Source organism: Callithrix jacchus, chromosome 13 (genome assembly GCF_049354715.1).
Source record: "Callithrix jacchus isolate 240 chromosome 13, calJac240_pri, whole genome shotgun sequence".
Lineage (NCBI taxonomy): Eukaryota > Metazoa > Chordata > Mammalia > Primates > Cebidae > Callithrix > Callithrix jacchus.
Genome location: NC_133514.1, coordinates 72,798,789 through 72,821,442, shown reverse-complemented (window position 1 = coordinate 72,821,442; position 22,654 = coordinate 72,798,789). Strand labels below are relative to the sequence as shown.

The window sequence follows — 22,654 nt, the reverse complement described above, 5'->3', positions numbered from 1 at the left end:
CACAGAGCTACACAAATTCTCAACAGCCACGCAGCTGAATTCTGCCTAAAACTGTTGAGTTCCTGGAGGAAGGGATGGCCATCTTTGCTGCTGCTGCCTGCTCTCCAAGCCATCTGAGCTTCCTGGAGGAGGAGTGGCAATCATCACTATGGCCACCTAAGAAAACTGAGCTCCTTGAGGGAGGGGTGGCTGGTGTCACTGCTGTTGCCTGCTCCCTGAGTTGCCTGAGCTCCCTGGGGGAGAAGCAGCAGCCAGTACTATAGCTCTAGGCTATGTTTTTCCCTTGCTGGAGTCAGGGAGATTGGACTGCTTGGTCTCAAGAGGTATCCCCACCTCACAGCACATCAGCTTCTGGAGTTTCCTCCTGAAAATCTGCTGCGGAATAAGTAATAAACTCGTCTTTTAGTATTAACTGACCCTCTATGGAATCTGGTGACAGTGGGGTGTACTTCTTTAAGCCTCCCACAATCACTCAAGGAAAACTGTTGGGTTTTCTTCCCTTCCCTTTGGGGGTTAGGTTTTCCAATCAGCAGAGGGTAATTTGGCAGAGAAAAATGAGACACTTCTTCCCTAAATACTGTGTGTCAACTTGGTCCCAATTTTCCAGTATACACTTTAATGGGGACTTGTGCTTTGGAACAGAAGCACCCATCTGAAATTGAACACAAGGGATGCCTGCATCCCTGGTCAAAGAAATTACAGCCACTTCACCCTGAGGCATCTACCAGGTAAAATGGGTACTAACATGAAACCTCTTTCAGTCAGTACCCCGACATTTCTTGTGCCCAAGATGCGTGATCCATCTTATCAGAGGGCCTCCTAGGTACTGGATTTGAATCAACCTATCAGCATCATAGGACCACTCTGACTGACTGCAGGACCTCCAGTGACTACCATAGAGGAGTGGAATGACAGGAGCTATTGGGTTGGGTAGTCACGTACCAATGAGCCACGATGAGGCCAGTGAGGGTCAGGAGATGGGTATCAATATTTCTCAGCAAAAGTCCAATTTACACAGGCCAATTTATAATACTGCTTCAGAAGGGTAAACTTCTAGGGAGGGACCATTAGAGCACAGAGTTCAAAGAAGGCAGACCATGTGGCTGAGGCTGCAACAATATCCTGAGGACCAGGGCCTCCTTTCCTCTAACCCATCTTTCCTTGTAGGTTGTGAGACCTGCAATTGACTATTTGGGCCTGGAACCGGTTTAACCATGATCTTCTAGATGGAAAAGCTCCGCCAGAGAGCGAGCCAATCCTAAGCAAGACAAATTATACGCCGAACGCAAAGTCCCATAGCCTTCAGCTTCTGAATTTCCCCAAAAGGTTTCACCAAGTCAAGACTGACCACACAACGGATTTGAACCCACAACCTGGCAGTTGCAGGCCCTATAACCAACTGTACAAAACAGGCCACTTGCAATAGTACACAGCAGAAAGCTTTCTTAAGCCTTATTTTGAATGAGAATGCTGCGCCCTGCAGCAGTGTGGCCTGCCTAAAAGCCGGGCTGGGCCAACCCGGCCGCTTCCTTTCCCCCAGAGCTGCACCGGCAGAGGAAAAAAGCCGCCTGTGGCGTCAGTTTAAAAGCCGTGTTCTCAGCTGGGCCTCTGTGAGTTCCCCGCCCCCGCAGCTTTCACTCGCCATGTTGACCCCGCCAGAACCACCTGCATGCCTGGGCTACTTCCCAAGCCCACACAGGGACCCATGGCCGGCAGGCAAATGCACTAGGGAGCCTTTTTACCCTGCTGCCTGGGACTAGGAAATGCCGGAGATGCCTGCCAGAGCCATGTCCCAGGCTGCGGCACTCCCTGTCCCAACAGGCTCCAGTTGTACCTCGCCCCTCCCCGCTGTTGTATCCAGCTCACGGCTGCGCACTCAGTTCCATCCTTGGGGCTGGGCTGTTCCCAGCAAGGAGCAAAAGGCCAGGGGGCAGTGCTCGCCTGCTCTGCCCCACAGGCTTCCTCAGGTTTTGGTCCCAGAGATAATATCCGAAGGATGGAGATGGAGACGGAAAGCAGAGAGAGCTTGAAGGTAAAAAAAAAAAAACAAAACTGTGCTTTTAATTCTGGCTGGGCTGCGCAGCTTATGAGGGGCTGGGTCATGCCTCAGAGGTGCCCTTGCTCAGGTTCCGTGCAGCCCAGCCTGGCTGCAGCCACTTCAGGTGTTCTTAAAGAGACGGGACAGAATGGGACTGGTTTTACTCACGATTTTGAAGTCTTCTCCGGCTGTACTGCTTTCCTGGCTGTACCCCTCTTTAGGTGCACCCCTCTTCTGGTGCACCCCTCTTCTAGTGTACCCCTGTCCTGGCTGGCTTGCCAAAATGTAATATCGGGGTTCAGGGTGCCCGTAGCTCATCTGAAAGGATGTTTCTCCAGGTTCTTGGCTTCCTGCTCTCTCAAGAATGAGAGGGGACCACAGTGCACTACACAGTTAATGCCAGACTCAAAAGTGTCTGTAGAAAGTGGCTTATTTAGAGAGAGAGAGAAACAGAAGGAGAGAAAAAGAAACAGCTAACTCTCAAACTGAGTGAGAGAATCCAGAAAAACGGAATCCAGGAGAGGAAAGCAGCTTCCACACTGAGTGGAAGGCAATAGAGAGAGATGGAGTTTAGGAGGGGAAGACAGGCTTCCACGAAGGGAGTGTTCATGGAAGGGGTTCCAAACATGGAAGAAGGGAACTTTCAACCTGAGAGGAACCCCCACCTTCTCTAAGACCCCAGGCCAATGAAAGGGGTCTTAGAACTTCTGCTGGAGTGATTGACCTGTAGTTTCTTCCTGAGCCCACGAAATTCAAACACAAACCTTAAATTTCTGGGACGGAGAGAGATGGGAGGGGGCATGGCACTAGGAAGTTCTTGCCCTTAAAACTACGCCCCCTTGTGGACCTGGAAAGAGAACACATTCCCTCAGTAGTGACAAACTCTCAGATTTTGTTTTTCTGAACAAGTGTTTATCTTGCCTTTATTTCTGAAGAAGAACTTTTCCAAGTTTTCTTGGTTGGAAGTTTTTTTCATCATTTTAAATGTACCATCTCACTTTCTACTTGGCTGCATGATTTCCTCTGAGCTTTAGGCTGATAATCTTGTAGGTGAAGGTCCTTATATATGAGTCTTGCGGGTAAAGGCCCTCATATATGATGACTCTCTTTTGCTGCTTCCAAAATTCTCATTTTATCTTGGAGTTTTGACGGTTTCATTATAATGTATCTTGGTGAATACTTCTTTGTGTTGAACCTCTTTGTGGACTAAGATCATAAAGTACCTGAAAGTTATATCTCTCCAAGATTTGGAAAGACCTGGGCTCAAACAATCCTCCTACTTCAGCCTCTCAAGTAGCTGGCATTACAGGTGCATGCCAATATGTCCAGCTAATTTTTGTATATTTTGTAGAGACAGAATTTCGCCATGTTACCCAGGCTGGTCACAAACTCCTAAGCTCAAGCTAACTGCCTATTTCACCTTCACAAAGTGCTGGGATTACAGGCGTGAGCCACTACACCCAGCCCATCGTTTCTTTAAAAAAGCATTTTATTCCTTTCTTTCTCTCTTTTCCTTTTGATAGTCTCATAATGCACAGATTGGGCCATTTGATGGTATCCCATAAATTTTACAAGATTTTTAAAATTCTTTTTTATTCTTCTTTGGTTGTGGTGTTTTCTCTAACTGAGTAATTTCAAAGGACCTACTTTGGTGTTCACAGATATTTTTTTTCTGCTTGATGAAACCCAGTATTGGTGCCCTCGATTGCATTGTTTCTTTCATTCATTGTATTCTTATTCTCCTGAATTTCTTTGTGCCTTTTATGATTTCTATTTCTATTTTTTTCTGTATTGCTTCTCTGATTTTATTTAGTTGTCTATATGTGATCTCTTGTGACTTCTTAAGTCTTCCTAAAACTATTAATTTAAATTCTTTAACAATTTGTAGTTCTTTCTTTTTCTGGGATTAGTTACCAGAAAACTATTTATTTTCTTTGGTAATGTCATGTTTTCTTTAAATTTTAATGTTTCTTGTTGCCTTGAGTTGATGTCTGAGCATCTGACTGAGCAGTCAACTCCTCTAGACTTTACATATTAGTTTTTATGGGGAAAGACCTTCGCCTACAGGTGGGTGCGAGAGCACTAGCTGAGTGGCATGTGACAGTTTCATCTCTGGGACATAGACCTTGTGTACATTCATCACCTAAAATTAACAGTAGTGAAGATTGCAGGGTTCCTCAGTTGACAAGGCTGTGAGTTTTATGGTAGTAGCAAGGGATGTTGGAGGTCTTCAGTGTTGAAGGTTAGTTAGGTTTTCCTGATCTCTTTTTCTCCCATGTTAGATGCCATAGCCAAGGAAATTCATCTTGGTGTCCAGACCAGCTTACAGACACAGATGCAGTGGTAGTAGTGCCTATATCCTTTGTGCAGTGCCCTTGAAGTAACCATGAAGCCATAGTTGACAGTTAGACACACAGGGAATGTCTATGACTCTGGGGTCCTGGGCAATGGTGGCATCAGTGTCTGGGACACAGGCACCTCCATTGCAGCGTTGGTAGTTGTGTGCAAGGCATAGATGCTTGTGAAACAGCCAGGGAGCTAGGGTCCAGAGAGTGGGCACACATAGAGCTACATTGTCTCTGGGGTCTGGTGCATGGCCTATCCCACAGCAGCACTGGCTCCAGTGTCTAAGGTGTGGGTGCATGTGGAGCAGCAGAGGATGCAAGGCCCAGATCTTGTACATGGGAGGAGTGGCCCTAGCTCCTGTATTCAGTGTGTGCATGGGGTAGTCCCCATGCTGGAAAGCATAATAGCAGCTCCCTCTTGGTGGCTGAGATATGCCATGATGTCGTCTTCTCTGGAGGCACTGCAGTTATGATAGCTGTTGGTTACCTCAATGGCAAAAGCTGCTTGTGTCCTTTGCAGAGTAGGACTCTGAGGTCTGTGCCAGTGACGATGAATGAGACTTCCACTTTGAAAGCTGTGGGTAACCCGCTGCTGCTGAGGGGGCTGTTGAGATCCTCAGAAGCAAAAGCTACCAGAGCCCTCTGTCAAACAGGCTACCGGGACCATGATGGCACCAACTGAGTGGCTGATATGTATAGCCTCCATCCTTTTTCTTATACCTAGCTGTCTCCAGAAGTCTCAGGTTTATGGATATCCCCAGAAATCCTTTCTATGTGATTAGTTTTTGGTTTCTACTCCACCATTTTATTGCATGTTATTAACTGAACTTTGGATCTTTCCCAGGGCTAATGCCATTAAAAAATAGCTATCTAATTGTTGTTCTTTTTGTCAGGCTGGTATCCCCTATTCCACCATATTGCTCTTCCCATTCATTCCTAATGATGTTAAACATGGAAATGATATATCTGTGCTTGAAATACAACAATAATTCAAAGCAAATATAAACATTAGAAATGTAGGTTAACTTTGCAAAAAAACTTCTTGGAGAGGTGGTTAGCTATGATTAAATATTTAAATTATGCTTTGTTGATAAAAGGAAGTAAATTTGGAGGACTGTTACATAACAGAATTATTTACATATTGACAATAAACTTTAGAAAATATAATACATTTAAAAGTGACACCTGAGAGAAAAGTTTCCATCACAGTGCCTGACAAAACCAATTTACTAAAAATTAAATGCATATACAAAGTATAAGTTTCTTTTACTTTTTGATGAATCAGCAGATTAGGTAAACATAAGCCTGCATTCCTAATTGAAACTTGACAACATGTAACTAGTTGCCTTTTAGATGGAGCAAGAGATCTCTCCTGTACTACATTTCCCATGTGACTGTTTTTTCCTTAAAAAACACACACACACACACATTCATACATTCTTATTTTCCCAATCTATACATGATAATTCCCTCTTCTCTCTAGATAACACTACTACGGATATTCTAACCTACACCCATTTAAAACTCACACTTCTCCAAATACCTCATTCTTTTCCACATATCCATGTCTTTGCACATGCTTTCATTCTAACCAGGTGTGCTCCCTACATGTGAGTAGTTTCTATGGATTCTTGAAGGGACTGCCTAAGTATCCTGACCTTTGTGAAATCCCTTTTAACTCACTCAAATCAATTCCTCACTCAAATCGTTTTCCCAGAACACAATTCAATATTACAATTTGTTGTGTTGTTATACAATTTATTTATACATCTGCCCTTTCATACCAGGCAAGGAGTTACACAAGCATGTTCGGATCATATATTATTAATTTTTGAATGCTTAACACTCAGTAAAGTGCCAAAGCCATTTTACTATTCAGCTCAATAAATTTTTGTCAGATTTCCTCCTCACTGAGCAATGGAGAATGTTTTTTTTCTTTTCCTTTTTTCCTTCCCTCCTTCCTTGGGTCCGTCCTTCCTTCCTTCCTTCCTTCCTTCCTTCCTTCCTTCCTTCCTTCCTTCCTTCCTTCTGTCCTTCTTTCCTCCCTCCCTCCCTTCTTCTTTCCCTTCCTTCCTTTTTGTTTTGTATGCCATCAAGTGTTGTCATTTGAGTTCATATTTTTGGTATTCCCTTTGAATTCCTGTAATAAGTGTGTTGAGTTCCTGTATCTAATTGCTTAATAATTATAGGAAAAAAGGGATCAGACTGTAATTTTTGTGCTAATAGAGAAATATTATTTCCTTATTTGTTATCATTTTATTATTATTCAAATACAATAGTAACTGAAAGATTAGTATTTTAAGTCTGATTGTTCACAGAACCAGGGCTGGAACACAGGTTGATTTTTATGTATTTCCCTGCTCCCTTTTTTTTAAACGCCATACCACCTCTGTCTTTAAATGGACTCAAATGCATCTGTAGTGGTTCATGTAACAGAAGCCCAAAGCTCATTCCTGTCAAACACTGGGGGAAATGGTGCATTTAACTTACCTTATTTAACTGAAAATTTGCTACAAATGCATATTAAATAGTTGTTTAACAACTACATGAAAACAAGTTTATTATATTTTAATGTATACTATTAAACATATAGGAACTACTCAGTATACATACAACTCCTCAATAATTTAAATTGTAATTTGAAGTCCTATTTACAAAATAATAACTTGAATAGTTAAATAACCTATTTCCCATTCATGAAATTTTCCAATTTTGTGGTAGGTTTTGGAGATCTTTTTACTTTACACTGTGTGTTTTCATATAAAGATAATAATATCTGCAACATAAGTGAGACCTGAACTTTCCTGCTATTTTCTCAGTGTTGTTGATTTAGTTAGTGCTAAGCAATGCATACTCTTTAATAGCCTTCTGAGACAAGTGGAAATTTCACATATCATTATCTGTAATAGCCTGTTTTTCTAAATTGGTGGTTCTAAGAAAGTAGTGTTTTCTGATCAAGATACACAGGTCTATCAGGTGATTATATCTGTGTCCTTGGTTCAATTATCCACACAGTCTGTGGCCAAGATTGACTAGATAGATAATAAATACAATATTTAGAGAGAAAGTGAGAAGAAAAGAAGGAAAATAGAAATGTATACCTTAGAAGATTTTCATGTGTGTTCAACTTTAATATAGTAAGGAAACTTTACATAACCAACATGCAGCTATTGAAGGCTTATCTTTCTTGTTTTATTTTTTTATGATTTCAACTTTTATTTTAGATTCAAGGGATACTGTGTGGGTTTGTTACAAGGCATATTGCATGATACTGAGTTTTAGAGTATGATTGTTCTTGTCACCCAGGTCCTGAGCATTGTACACAATAGTTTGATTTTTTTCAAACCTTTCCCCCGCTCGCTCTGTCCCCTCTCTAGTAGACTCTAGTTTCCATTGTTGCCTTCTTTATGTCCATGAGTACCTAATATTTAACTAACACTTATAAGGGAGAACATGTGACATTTGTTTTCCCATTCCTATGTTAATTCACTTAGAATAATGGCCTGCAGCTGCATCCATATTGCAGTAAAAGACATGATGTTATTGTTTTTATGGTTGTGTAGTATTCCATGATGTATATATACCACATTTTCTTTATCCAACCCACCATACCCAAAATCGTATAAGTACCCATTTTCTTTATCTATTTACCTAAGTTGATTCCATGTCTTTGCGATTGTGAATAATGCTGTGATGATCATATGATTATGTTTGTATTTTTGGTAGAATGATTTATTTTCTTTTGGCTATACAACCAGCAATGGAATTCGAGTCAAATGATAGTTCTGTTTCAAGTTCTTTGAGAAGTTTTCAAAGTGCTTCCTACAGTGGTTGAACTAATTTACATTCTCATGAACAGTGTTTAAGCACACCTTTTTCTACACAGCCTCACCAGAATCTGTTGGTTTTTTTACTTTTTAATAAACATTCTGACCAGTGTGAGATTGCATCTCACTGTGGTTTTGATTTTCATTTATCTCATGGTTAGTGACATTAAGCATTTTTTCATGTTCTTTTTTTGGCCACTTATATGTAAAACACTTGTCTTTTGATTTTTTTTTTAATTTTGCATATCACTTGGAAAATGTCTTCCAATATTGTTGCTAGAAAATTGTATTGCAGAACTCAGAGATTATTAATTACTGGCCTGTATTTATTATTTATTGCTGCATAACAAATTACCTCCAAATGTAACAACTTAAAATAATGTTTATTAGCTCAGTGTCTGTGGTTCAGGAATTTGAGAGTGGCTCATCTGGATGGATTCTGTCTCAGTGTCTCTCATGAGGATGATCTGCTTCTGATGACTCCTTCACCTCTCTTGGAAACAACAGTGGGGACCACCCCATGGGTCTACTTCAGTGTCCTCACAACATGGCAACTATCTTTCTTTTGAGCAAGTGATAAGAGAAAAGGGATAGAAAGGAAAGCTAAATAAGGGAAGGGAAATAAGAAAGAGAAAGAAACAGTGATAAAGACATAAGGAGGATTCTGAATGTCCTTTATGTTTTCATTTTTGTGAAATTCTATTTATTACCAGAGAGTCACAAAATTCAGTCCATGCTCTAGGGGAGAGGAAATTAAGCTCCACTCTTGAAGAGAAAGTGGTAAAAGGATTTTTGGACATATTTTGAAACTACTACATGGCTCAGACTCACCAACAAAAGTTCTTTGGTGTTCATTTTTTTGGAAGAAAAACTAGTTGTCTTAAGCACATAAAGTGTAAAAGTGTACTTTTTGTGATTGATACTATTGTTCTGTTGGGTGGAGTATTTTTTTTTCAGTACACCATCAATATTCTTATAATACTGTGAACACTAGCTTCCTTTTAGGTGACTGGGAATTCCAGAAAATAAAATTAAATAATTTGAGAAAGATTAAAAGAGTTTGGAATTGGAAAGGGGGCCCAGATATCTGGAAAGACATTTAGGTTGATAATTTGAAAACAACACTAGAAATACAAATCTATAAAAATTAATCCTAGAGTATTTTAGAAACCTGCATTGTCGTAGCTTGAAGATATAGTTAGAACTTGGGGAAAACAGATGCCAGTAAGGTACACTTATTTTCATTATTTGTTTTCTTTTTTTAATGATATTGTTGTGAGAACAATTTGGCTCTGTGAATATTGGCAGTAGCGCAATCAGAAACCTGATCAGATTCGTTTAATCACTTATCCAAACAAATATCTATCTCTTCCTCTATGTTTTACACTAATTCAACACCATTGGTATTCCCCTGATTGGGGTTTCATAAGCAGGAGGTAGTATATTGCAGAGATCCATAGCATGAAATTTTAAAATAAGATAGTTTAGATTCAAATCTTATATTTGGCTACATACTCACTATATGATTACAAGGAGAAAACTTCTCCCCTTTTTGTGTATTCTCAGCTGTGAAATGGAAATAATGAGGTGAATAACATAGCTTTCCCCATATGGTGATTGTGAGAGTTAAATGAGATAACACAGAAAAAGTGATTAAAAGCCTGAGACATAGTTAAACTGTTAAATTATGACATATTATTACCAGTTGTCAATAATGTGAGTTCATGACCAACCTAATTGAAGAAATGCTTGAAATGAAAATAATAATTACAGCTAAAATTATTATTGGTTACCATGCAATAAACTATAATAAATATTTTACAAATTATATACTCTCAACAAGACTATGACCTTTATTTGGTGAAATTCAAAACAAATATTACATGACTTCTGAAAGAATTATACAGATTCAAATAGTCAAAACATCTATACCTGTGCAAGGAATTGTATTAGTGCTTGAGGAACATACGACTGTATCAGTAATATTCTTTTTTTTTTTTTTTTTTTTTTTGAGACAGAGTTTCGCTGTTATTACCCAGGCTGGAGTGCAATGGCGCGAACTCGGCTCACCGCAACCTCTGCCTCCTGGGTTCAGGAGATTCTCCCGCCTCAGCCTCCCGAGCAGCTGGGATTACAGGCGCACACCACCATACCCAGCTAATTTTTTGCATTTTTAGTTGAGACGGGGTTTCACCATGTTGACAAGGACGGTCTCGATCTCTTGACCTCGTGATCCACCTGCCTCGGCCTCCCAAAGTGCTGGGATTACAGGCGTGAGCCACCGCGCCCGGCATGTAATATTCTATGAACTTAAGAAATATGTCATTTAGCCAGGCATTCATACTCAGTTGCTTATCTCTGTATTGGACAGTTATCTGGCTGCCATGCTTACTAATAATTGCATTTAGAATAAGAGAGAAGCCTTTCTCTTCATTTCCCAGTGTGCTTCTACTTTTATTATAATACATTTCCTCTACTTATAAAAAAATTTGTTATTTTTACCAGGCATATTTCCAAAAATGATTTGAGATGGCTGCTTTGTTTCTTTAGGAATCTTATTAATAAATGGAATAAGAATGAGAATTCAGTAGAAAAGGTTCTGCTGCTACAAGTAACCCCACCCTTTCAGAAAGGAATTGGCATGAAAATCGTTTTTAATATCACTAGGAAGCATACCTTGCCTAAATTGTGGCAAATAAAAACATTTTTTTAAAGCGTGGTGTTTTGATATTTACTATTTCCTTGCCACTTGGCTTACATAGTTTATTAGTGTTAAAATAACTGGCTTTGATCATTTTTAAAAGTATTATCCCAAGGAAAATAAAATCAAATTTTTCTAAAGTCCATGTTTGAAGGAACATCTACAAACACAGCATTGCAATAAGCAAGCAAGATGTCTTAGGTCAGCTTTCTCAGACACATATTCTGAGCTGGAGATTTGCTTTCAGAAAGTTTATTGGGAAATGGTCAAGGGCTTAAGACCTGTGAGAGAATAGAGGAAGTAGAACTGAGCAAAGTTGAAGACTAACCCATTCAGAATAAAAGTGTTGACTGCCCCTGGGAGGAACACAAGAACTGGGATGGTCTGCAGAGGTGTTCGAAAATGAGGCAACATGGCTGAACTTTGTACCCCCAGTTGACCCACCATGGAATATGAACTTCTCCCAGGAAGGGAGGATAACCTTTGGTTTGGCAGATCTCTTCTGCTGAGGAAAATTATCCTGGAACTATATCATCTACATTGCAGACAAATGAGGGCATCTGCTTGGTGTCTCACAGATATGCTAAATGCTACTATGCTGTGACACTTAGATTCACTTGTTGCACATTAAACATTTGTCATGATTAAAAATGGATCCTATAGAATTCTGGCTGATTTCTTTTTGTGGTAAATCTATGAGAGGGAAGTAGTGGAATAATCTATAGACTCCACTGCTACAGCTGGTCTCATAACTGTAGCTGATGTTCAGCGTGCCTCTTCTCTCCTAGTTATTCTATGCTCTTCTCACAGTCCACCAGCTCTAAATGGATTGCCTGATGGTGCGATTTAGAACCTCATCCCTCAGGAGTCTGAGCCAGTACAGACTGTGGCTGCTGCAGTTTTCCATTTACTCTCAAAATTGGGCAAAGAAATAGAGGAATATGCCTTCAAGAATGACCTTATTGTCAAACTGTCTTTACCGTATATTAACAGTTCTACTGCCTCTTGATCATCAGGGCCAATTGCCCTGTATGGATGGTGGTTTCTTCACTTTCTTCTTTGAGCAGGAGTCAGCAGTGACCAAAATAGTGACTACAGTTAAAAATTTTATGAGAATCTTTATGTGTCATCTGGTGACAAAGTTCTCCTTCTAGAGAGCAGTGTCTCTAAACCCACAGAGAGCAGGATTGCCTGGACAGTAAGCAGCAAGTGGGTCACTGGGATTGATAGTAAACAGGGCATCATAGGTAGGATTTTGGAGACCCTGATGTTACATCTGTGAATATGTTACATTACATAGCAAATGGAATTAACTTTATGGGTGGGATGGAATTAAGATGAATAGTCAGCTGACACTATTCTTGAGTATCCTGGTAAGTCCAAAGTAATCACATGGGCATTTAAAAGTGGAAAAGGGAAGGCAGAATGGTAGGACAGAAAGATGTGATCATGGAAGAAGAGGCAAGAGAGATGGAAAACTTGAGAGGACTTGTGCTGTTACTGGTTTTGAAAATGGCAGAAAAGGGCCACAAGCCAAGGAATTTGGGTGGCCTCTAGAACCTGGGAACAGCCCTTTGCTAATAAGCACCAAGGAAACAGAAACTTCATTCCTACTGGCTTCTGCTGCATTCCAGGTATTTGAGGGGTTCTCAGAAAGTAGGAATTACGAAGACAACAGAATTGGATGATGGTCTAAAGTCCAATACCTTTCACTAAGCAAAGACAGTGCATGGTATTGGAAAAATAAATAAATAAATGAGAAAGTTATTAATGGAAAGTTTAATGCAAAGTGTCAAAGACACAGGGTTTCCTTGGCAACATGTAAAGAGACTCTCATCTTCTTAACCAGAGAGTAGAAAAGCTCAAGGTCAGTCTCAAGACTTCATTTAAGAGATTTCAGAGGCAAAGAAAATCATTAATGACAAGGATAAGGGCCTTAATTAAACAGAATAGGGATCCTGAGAATTAGAATTGGCCATATCTGAGTTGAAACTGTAACCCCTGGAAATCTCAAGGTGCCCCAAATTCTACTGGTCTGCAGCAACGGCACATTCCTCCTCCTCAGTCGCTGGTGCTCCCTTACTGTTTGAAGATGATGCAAAGGCCTCTTGTAAAATGGCATGTGCTCTCCTATCCAGATATACCTCTACCTCTCCTTCTAGCCACTAATCATTAACTAATTCAAGTCACAACATAATCTAGCTAGATAAATGCTCAGCCTGCTAAGAAAGGAAAGGGACTATACCTCATGGAATTACAGAACCTACTAACATGTACGGACAGGAGATGAGAGAGTACATATTGAACTGGATGCAGAAAGTGTTGTAAGAAGGAGGGAGACAGAATAGAAAGTTAGATGGGAGTATTTATCGATATGGGCTTAAGAGTTTCAACCTAGATATTGCCAATCTGAATTCTCTGGACCCCTATTCTGTTTAATTAATGCCCTTACTTATCTTAATTTAAAGTCTTGGCACTGACCTGGAGCTTTTCTGCTCCCTGGCTAAGAAGATAAGAGTCTCTTTACATGTTGCCAAAGAAACCCTGTGTCTTTCACACTTTGCATTAAATTTTCTATTAATAAACTTCTCACTTCATTTTTTTGCCAATTACTGTCTTTGCATATGTTATTGCACTTGAGACCATCATCCAATCCTATTGTCTTTATAATTCCTAGTTTCTGAAAGCCTCTCAAATACCTGGAATGCTGCAGCAGCCAGTGACAGTATATGCCTTTTCTCCATTCTATTACTAAATTTTAAATCGAATAATCGGACTTTTATGGCACACCAGGGGCTAACCCTAGCCATGGGGTCCTCATCACCACTCTCCAGGGGATGATGCTCCAAAATCTATTCTTTAAGTTCGTTTCTTAGACCACTCTTAGTTCTAACATATCTTAGGATGGATTCCTTGGGGAAACAGACTGAGATGGAGATTAGTAAGCAGAAAGTTTGTTGGGAAGTACTCCAGGACACAACTCCGAGGGAGTTGAAAAAATACTTATAGGTAGAGGGAGAAGTTGAACTGCTATACAGTGGACAAATATCTCAGCCAATCCCACAGGAAGCTCTGAAGCTTGGATGGCCTTCAGTTGTCGGAATTGTGGCAAAAGCCCTGACTCTTTACTCCCAAGTCAACCAGTCTTTGGTTGTGACATTTTCTTGGGATGGCACACAACCTTGAGCAAGGTAGTTGGTGTTCTTTAGGCTGAGACTAATTCCCAATAGAGGCTCATCTGGGACCCATCTGCAGCCAAACCTCCTGGCAGCTAAGGAAGGTAAGTTTCTAGTGAAGAAGGAAATCTAAGCAAGAGGATTTGCAGGTTTATTTTTTAAATCCTTCCAATAATTTAAGGCCTAACAAATTTCATAATTTTCAAATTGAGTAATGTATACCTATAAAATCTATAAAATCACCATTTTTATTTGATAAATATCTTTGAAGAAAATTAGTTAACTTCTGTATATTCAGATATGAAAACACAATATAAAATTCAAACCTTTCATGAAGACATTAAGAATGTAAAGTGTTTACTTCGGATGGTTTTAAAAACTATTCATAGTAACTAAAACAATGGGATTCAGTGAAATTCAACTGAATGTAATTGATGTATATAGACAAAATGTGTCTTTCACACAGCTAGAATAAATTACTATCTTGCATGGACTCTGCTTTACATAGAGTAATCTGAAATAAATAATCCAACTGCATCCACTTTCTTTTTTATTTTTAAGAATAACTTCTTTGGTGAGAACACCTAGAATCACGATTGTTTTGTCATTTGTTATACTGGTTAAGTAGAGCCATTAACTAGCCAAGAATATCTGTAATTATAGAGTTCTCCTAACCTCCAAATCTAGTCATTTTCTTGTAAATTAAGGGTTTAGATTAAATAGATTATAAGTTATTTGGTGTGTAAACTCTCCATCACTTGCATTCAAGGTTAATATCATTGGAGAAAATTGTCTGAGAGGCAGCACATTTAGTGTACCATAGCTCCTGGCATTTTACAATCTCAAATGTAATAAGCTTGGGAGCTGAAATTTATGAGTGCGTACTTGTGGTGTGAGGAAAATGTGGACAAAAGGTGAGGGTCAACACATACAGGGATAGAGTCAGCCAATTAGCCTGAAGAACAACCATCTAGTATCCTCTTTTCTTTCCATTTTTTTCCTCTAACAGCTGCACCATCCTTTTCAATCAAATATCAGCCACAGTAACATTCTCTACTGATAAAAAAAATGTGTCAACATACAGGACAAATAACAACTTTTTTAGTAGTAGAATTAGATTAGATCTATTTGAGGCAAGCAGAGAGGTTGTTGGTTCTTTGATTTTTACTTTTAACTGACATTTTTATCAAAATCTCTTTATTGTAGTTCTTTTTAAGAACTTAAATTTATGCTTCTGAGAAAGAAATGTATCTTCTTCATAAACACATTTAGAAATGCTTAATCTGTAAGTTCAAATATAATTAAACTTAGCATCTGAAGTAACTAAATTGGGATATAGAACTAGAGAATTTTTATCTCATTAGTTAGGAATATACATGTTAATGAAACATCTGATCTACCGACCACATATAATAGAGGATCAATAAATAGGTGTTGACTCATTGAATGTTTTTATACCACAGAAGTGATTTAATGCTTTATTCCTTGAATATTCCATAGAAAGAGATTTCGTGTAAACTGATGTTTACATTTCTGTGTGCTTATTTTAATCTTGTTTGTTGATACTTCCAAAGTATAATAACCCTGTTTGACTAAGTAGTAGATTAAATGGAATTTAATGGTTTTTACTATGTTCTTTATTGTTTATTAAAGCAACCAACATATTACCCTTATCATGGTGATATTTTTGAGACAATGTGCCTCTTTTATGCAATAAAGACATTTTAAATGTTTCTCTACTTTCACCTTGACTATTCCCTACTCCCCATGTGAACAGCTTGCCCTAGCTTATATATTATAACTAGCAAATTGGAGACTTTAGAAGTTAGCATTAGAAAGCTTTGAAAAATTCTACATCCCAGAGGTAAGGAGAATTATGCTTTCTATATGTGGTCCCAAGTTGTAATTATGTATACCATTGCAACTAAATTTAAAACAATCATATTTTCCTCTGCTATAAATCTGGAGATGCTAGAAACAAAAATAAACTTATCAAAAATCATTGTGATTACCATAAACAACTTTTTATTGGATTCTATAAGTTTTATCCTTTCATTGAGTCCTCCATAGTGCTACTAGAGTGAATAAGTCATTTGCATCTGTAGACCTTTTTAGTAGCTTTTCATTGCTCTTTCAAGATACCCCAAGGTCTTCAACATGTTTATGGGGCTCTGCATGATTGAGTCAGGCCTTCCTCTGCAGTTCTCTAAAACCAGGCTACTCCTCCTGTCTCAGGTACTTCCTATTCTTTCTGTCTGGAAGAGTTTTCAAACTTCACCCTCTTTCAGCCTCTTGCTTCCCAACTCACCAAACTAACTCCACTGTTTATCATGACTTAGTTCATTCTTTAGCGCATCTTCTCTGATCACTCCTTTTTTCAACTACCTTAGGTTACCCTTCATGCGCCTGATTACCTCCCTCTATGCCCCTTCAGCAGTAGACATCAAAATTATTCAATATTTGTGAAATTACTTTGAATGGCCTTTTCTTCACTAAATTGTTATACAAAATAATCAGTTCAGTATTATTTTCATCTTTGTTCTCAATCATTCACTAACTGTATTTGGGTATAAAACTGGGCAAGCTGCTTAACTTCTCTGCTTCAGTTTTCTCATTGATATTAATAAAACTGAAATAATACTAGTTCTTATCACATAAGATTGTTGTGAGAATCTAATTAGTTAATATAGGTAAGGCTACTCGAACAGTGCATGGCACAAGGCAAACATACAAAAATATTGTTAATATCAAAATCCCTCTATGTATATGGATAATTTGTTGTGAACTATAATATTCTTGGTAATATTCCTATGATATGTATAATGTATATTTCTTAATTTGAAATAGTATATCTTTTTAAAAAAGTAGATACTCTACTAATTAAGAATTACAATGTTCTGTAATTTTTGTTAAATCTCCAAAGTAAAAGCTGTCAAGAAAATAATATAAAAAATATATATATTTTTATATTTTTATATATATATGATATGGTATACAAAAAAACAATTCATTGTTTCTTCAGAGGCTAGCATCATACTATACTGGGCCTTCTTGTATGAAACTATGAGTCTGTGGCTGATGCCAGTTTCTCTGACGACAAAATGACAATGTATGAAGCCAAAGTGGGACACAAAAAGAGGTTTAAGGGGAACATACCAAGGTACAAACAGTTGTTCAAAATTAGAAAGGCTTGTTTTGGGGATCAGAGTCCAACAAGTCTAAGAGCTAAGAAACCACCAAGTATGAGGATGAACAAAACATCAGACCAAAATGAGATAAAATGTGACTGCTGGAGACAGGCTGCTACTATTATCTGCCAAGGTTTGTTTTCTGCTGTATATAGGCTAGGTTCGCAATCATTTAAATTCTGGATAGAGAGAAAAAGTAGACTCTTCTTCATAAATAAAAAATTAATGAACACTTACAGCAAATAAAAATCCATTAATAATATGTCTAGATGATTCCTAAATAATTAAATGATGAATATTACAATATAAAATAAAATATGAATCTATTCTTTCTCAAAAATGACCTGTCCTACCAGCTGATGTAATGACCTAGGTACGTTTGTTGAATAACTTACCACAACCAGAATTCTGTCTGATCTAAACGTTTTAAAATCTTGCTCAACTGGTGTATTCACACCAATTTCAGAAATACTAAGTCAAACAGTTTACAATCTCTCTTCCTAATGTTACTTCAAGGAATTATTTTAATATGGCATTTTGTTAGGATAAAATGTCTAAGGTAAGAAAAACCAAGCACATATTATGAAAATGGCTGGGCATACCTTGCTTGCAGGTTGTCAAGGCTGCAGACAAGACCTTTGTAAAAATCAGTATATACCATATTGGGCAGTTATTGTGTTCACTGTGGGATGCAAGATATCAGAGAGATAAGTGCTAAGAGGAAAAAGGTTAAAATACTAAAGATTCAGTGAAGAGCAATAAATAAGACTTTGAAACTAAGGAATTTAGCCAAGAAATTGACAGAAATGAAGTTGATAGTAATATCATTCAAATAATTCAATGAAATGGCTTTCCATTATGCAGGTCTGCCTTTCACTGGCTTAGGTGCATTTGTTCTTGCTTTAAGGACCCCGGCACCAGCACTTGATACAAGTTTGATAATTTTTGATGGAATATAAAAATGTAATTACTAAGTTATACATAAGACACATATCCACTACATTTAGGACATACATATATGATTTCATTGTGCATATATGTGTCTATAAATAACTACCACCCTCTTTTACTAGAGTGCTAGCAAAGATCTAAGAGTAGAATATTATTGCTCTTTGGCTCCTCAGGGAAGCTCCTTTATTTCTGGGCTATGTTTTTGTTTCATATTATTTCTGTTTATAATCCTAGATTCCTTTCTGAAAATAAAGCTTAAACTCTTTGTGGGAGCCCTGCACTCTGGCTATGATGGCTTCAACTTAGCATTGTGCTTTTAGCAAACTGCAATATGTAGCGAATGCTATTATGTAAAACTATGCACTTCAGATAATTCAGGATGTAGAATATTTGTGGATGTACTTATTCTATGGTAGATCTCACTCATTTAGATAGGAGAAACAGAAGAGAAAAAAGTGTTTCCAAGACTTCTATTATTCAGTTCAACAAGTGTTTATGACATGCCTGCAACACATTTCTACCTTTCACCCTTGCTACTGATGTTTCTGAGTTATATTCTGGTAAAAATGTGTCTTTTAACTTTTTTAATCCTCAATGTGTGCACTATGAAACATAATTTTAGGTCGCACACACATAAGATGTGTGGATGCCAAGCCAGATTTTATTTATATACAATTCATATCAGTGATACCCCTGCCTAGAAACTGTTATGAGTCAACTTCAGGACAGATATTGATGGCAAAGTGACAGGGTATTGGGAAATTTTAGCAAAATGCATTGTAAGTTGTAGGTGTAGTTTTGCATATACTTTCTATGACATTAGAAGCATCCAAGACTCCTTCAAATTGCTGGAAATAAATATGCTTTTTGTATGTGAGTAGTTAGGCAAAGAGGGAAGGAAAGGGTGTGTACTGTTATTCCAGCAAAACAACACTAAAAACCTCTTTAATGCTGATATTTCAAATAATAGAGTATTGGAATTTTTCATTACTGAAGAATATGCTAACATAAACTTTGTACCCTACATTCTGTATAACTGGTTTATACAGATACTGGTCATTTGAGAATAAAAGGGCATTAAATATGTCAAGCTAAAAAGAAGAAAATAATTTTAAACAGAAGGAAAATTCTAAAAAATTGGAGTAAATAAAATTTAAGCAATTAAAATGTACTGAAATAGATTGATAATCAAACTGAATATACTTTCCTATAAAGAAACATGTGGAATAAAACCTCTCATAGTGGATAAATATTATAGCTGGTCTTAACCTGTCTTACCTTCAAATCCCTTTCCTTTAAAATGATGATATTGGACTGGATGACCTCCAAAATCTGATCTAAAGTTCTAGAGATTTTATGAACCTCAGTAAAAGGGACTTTGCAAAGAAGACATTGGATAAAATATTTCAAAAGAAATAAAGACTCAGATCAAAGATAACTCATCAAAAGTTATAATGCCCAAAATTCATGTAAAAGGATTTTGACAGAACATTGAAAGCCTGATCCTAATTGGGACTTAGGAGAATGCCATTGTAAACAATTTGGATTCCAGACAAACTTTTTATCTAATCTTGACTCATTGTGAAAATGCCATTTTCCCATTTACAATTGCATTTATTTGTTTAGTTACTTTCCACTGAACATTTACTTGAGGATTTTCTTTCTATTTGTCATTTGAATAATGTTCATTGGTGTGGCCTGCAAGTACTTTCCAATATAATCCAGCACATATTAAACTAAAACAACTTCTGAGCTGAAGGGGGCTCATGGCAATAAATCCTGAAAATCTACTTCCACTGCATTTCTTTGATATAGAAACTTACATTCAACTAAACCCTACTTTCAAATTAAATCGTGTTTTTATTATTTTACTATTATATTATATTATATTGTACCATATTATTTATTATTATTATAAGTTTTGGGATACATATGCAGAATGTGCAGGTTTATTACATTAGTATACACATGCCATGGTGGTTTGCTGCACCCATTAACCTGTCGTCTACATTAGATATTTCTCTTAATGCTCCCCTAGCCCCAACACCCTGACAGGCCCTGGTGTGTGATGTTCCTTTCCCTGTATCCATGTGTTTTCACTGTTTGACTCCCACTTATGAGTGAGAACATGCAGTGTTTGGTTTTCTGTTCTTGTGTTAGTTTGCTGAGAATAATGGTTTCCGGCTTCATCCATGTCCCTGCAGAGGACAATAACTCATCCTTTTAATGGCTGCATAGTATTCCATGTTGTATATGTGCCACATTTTCTTTATCTGGTCTATCATTGATGGGCATTTGGGTTGATTCCAAGTCTTTGCTGTTGGGAATGGTGCTGTAATAAGCATACATGTGTATGTGTCTTTATAGTAGAATGATTTATAATCCTTTGTTATATACTCAATAATGGGATTGTGGGGTCAAATAGTATTTTCAGTTCTAGATCCTTGAGGTGCCACACTGTCTTCCACAATGATTGAACTAATTTACGGTCTCACCAACAATGTAAAAGTGTTTCTATTTCTCCACATCCTCTTCGGCATCTATTGTTTCCTGACTTGCTAATGATCACCATTCTAATTAGTGGGAGATGGTAGCTCATTGTGGTTTTGATTTGCATTTCTCTAATGACCAGTGATAATGAGCTTTCTTTCATACGCTTGTTGGCTGCATAAATGTCTTCTTTTGATAGTGTCTGTTCATATCCTTTGCCTACTTTTTTGATGGAGTTGTTTTTTTCTTGTAAATTTGTTTAAGTTCTTTGTATATTCTTGATAATAGTCCTTTGTCAGATGGATATATTGCAAAAATTTTCTCCCATTCTGTAGGTTGCTGTTTGTTCTGATAATAGTTTATTTTACTGTGCAGAAGCTCTTTGGTTTAATTAGATCCCACTGGTCAATTGTGGCTTTTGTTGCCATTCCTTTTGGTGTTTTAGTCATGAAGTGTTTGCCCATGCCTATGTCCTGAGTGGTATTGCTTAGGTTTTCATCTAGGGCTGTTATGGTTTAGGTCTTAGGTTAAGTCTTAAAGATGGATATCTTGAGTTAATTTTCTTACATAACACTTGTAAGACAACTGTAAAAATATTGATGTGAATACAAGTTTCTTATTCATTTAATCTTGAACAAAATAACAAACCATAGGTTAACGAACAGGAGTGTTTGCCTTAATATTAATCAATAGGGGTTATTGTCTTGATGAGGAGCTCCCAGACTCTTTTCCAAAGTAGGTACACCATTTTACAATCCCACCAGCAATGTAGATGATTTTGATTCTTCCACATCCTTGCCAAACACTTTTTATCTTCTATATTTCTTTATTTACACCATCTTAGTGGATGTTAAATGTTAGCTTGTATTTTTTATCTAAATTTTCCTAAGGACTATATTTTCATGTACTTTTTGGTCATTTGTGTAATTTCTTCAGAAAAAAATATGTATTAATATTTTTAACACATATTCAAATTGGCTCTTTGTTTTTATTGTTGAATTATAAATATATATACATTCTGCATGCAAGGTTTTATATATTCACATTTTCTGCATGCAATTCCCTCAGTAGATATGTAATTTGTGAATATTTTCTCCAATTGTAAACTTTTCCTTTCTTGATGGTGTTCTCTTCAGCAAAAAGGATTATAATTTTGTTAAAGTCAAATTTAATATTTTTTTCTTCTGCTGGGGTTGCTTTATATTTTAGCATATCTAAGAACTCATTTGTGAAATCCAAAATCATGAAGATTTGAGCCTTTGTATTTTTGTAAGAATATTATTGTTTTACCTGGGCAATTAGGGCAATATACATTTTAAGTTCATTTTTGTTTATGGAGGGTTCAAAAAGTATTCTTCCATATATAGATATCCAGTTGTTTTACCATCGATTGTTGAAAAGATGACTATTTCTCCATTGAGTTTTATTATTTTTAATGCTAATTACAAACGGAGTTATTTTTCTAAATTCATTTTCAGAATATTCATTGGTAGTATATAAATGAATCTGCATATTGATCTTGTATCTTGCAGCCATGTTAAATATTTATTCATTTTAAATTTTAAGAGCTGAAGAGATAAGTTTGCTCTTTACTTTTGAAATGGATGTCTTTTATTATTTATTGCCTAATTGTTTTATTAAAATCCCCAGTATAACACTGAAGGAAGAAATACATTGAATAGAGAGCAGACAACCTTGTCTTTTCTCTGATTTTAATGAGAAAACATTCATTCCTTTATTATTAAATAGGATGTTTGGTATGGATTTTTCCATATGGTCTCTTAAATGTTCATGAAGTTAGCAGGTACTTGTATTTTGTTGAATGTTTTTATCATGAAAGTTTATTGGCATTTATCACTTTTTTCCTGCACTATTGAGATAATGGCATTTTGTTCTTTATTCTATCAGTACAGCATATTTTATTGATTTTTAAAAGTT

At 37.2% G+C, this 22,654-nt stretch overlaps 1 long non-coding RNA gene across 1 annotated transcript in view; it reads left to right on the top strand.

Moving 5' to 3' along the window:
- Positions 1-1,884: 1,884 nt before the first annotated feature.
- The window catches only part of LOC144579100 (uncharacterized), a 45,799-nt gene continuing 25,029 nt past the window's right edge, over positions 1,885-22,654 (top strand). Inside the window, exon 1 of the long non-coding RNA XR_013525986.1 lies at positions 1,885-2,032. This is a non-coding gene — a long non-coding RNA (uncharacterized LOC144579100). The remainder of the gene's footprint in view (positions 2,033-22,654) is intronic.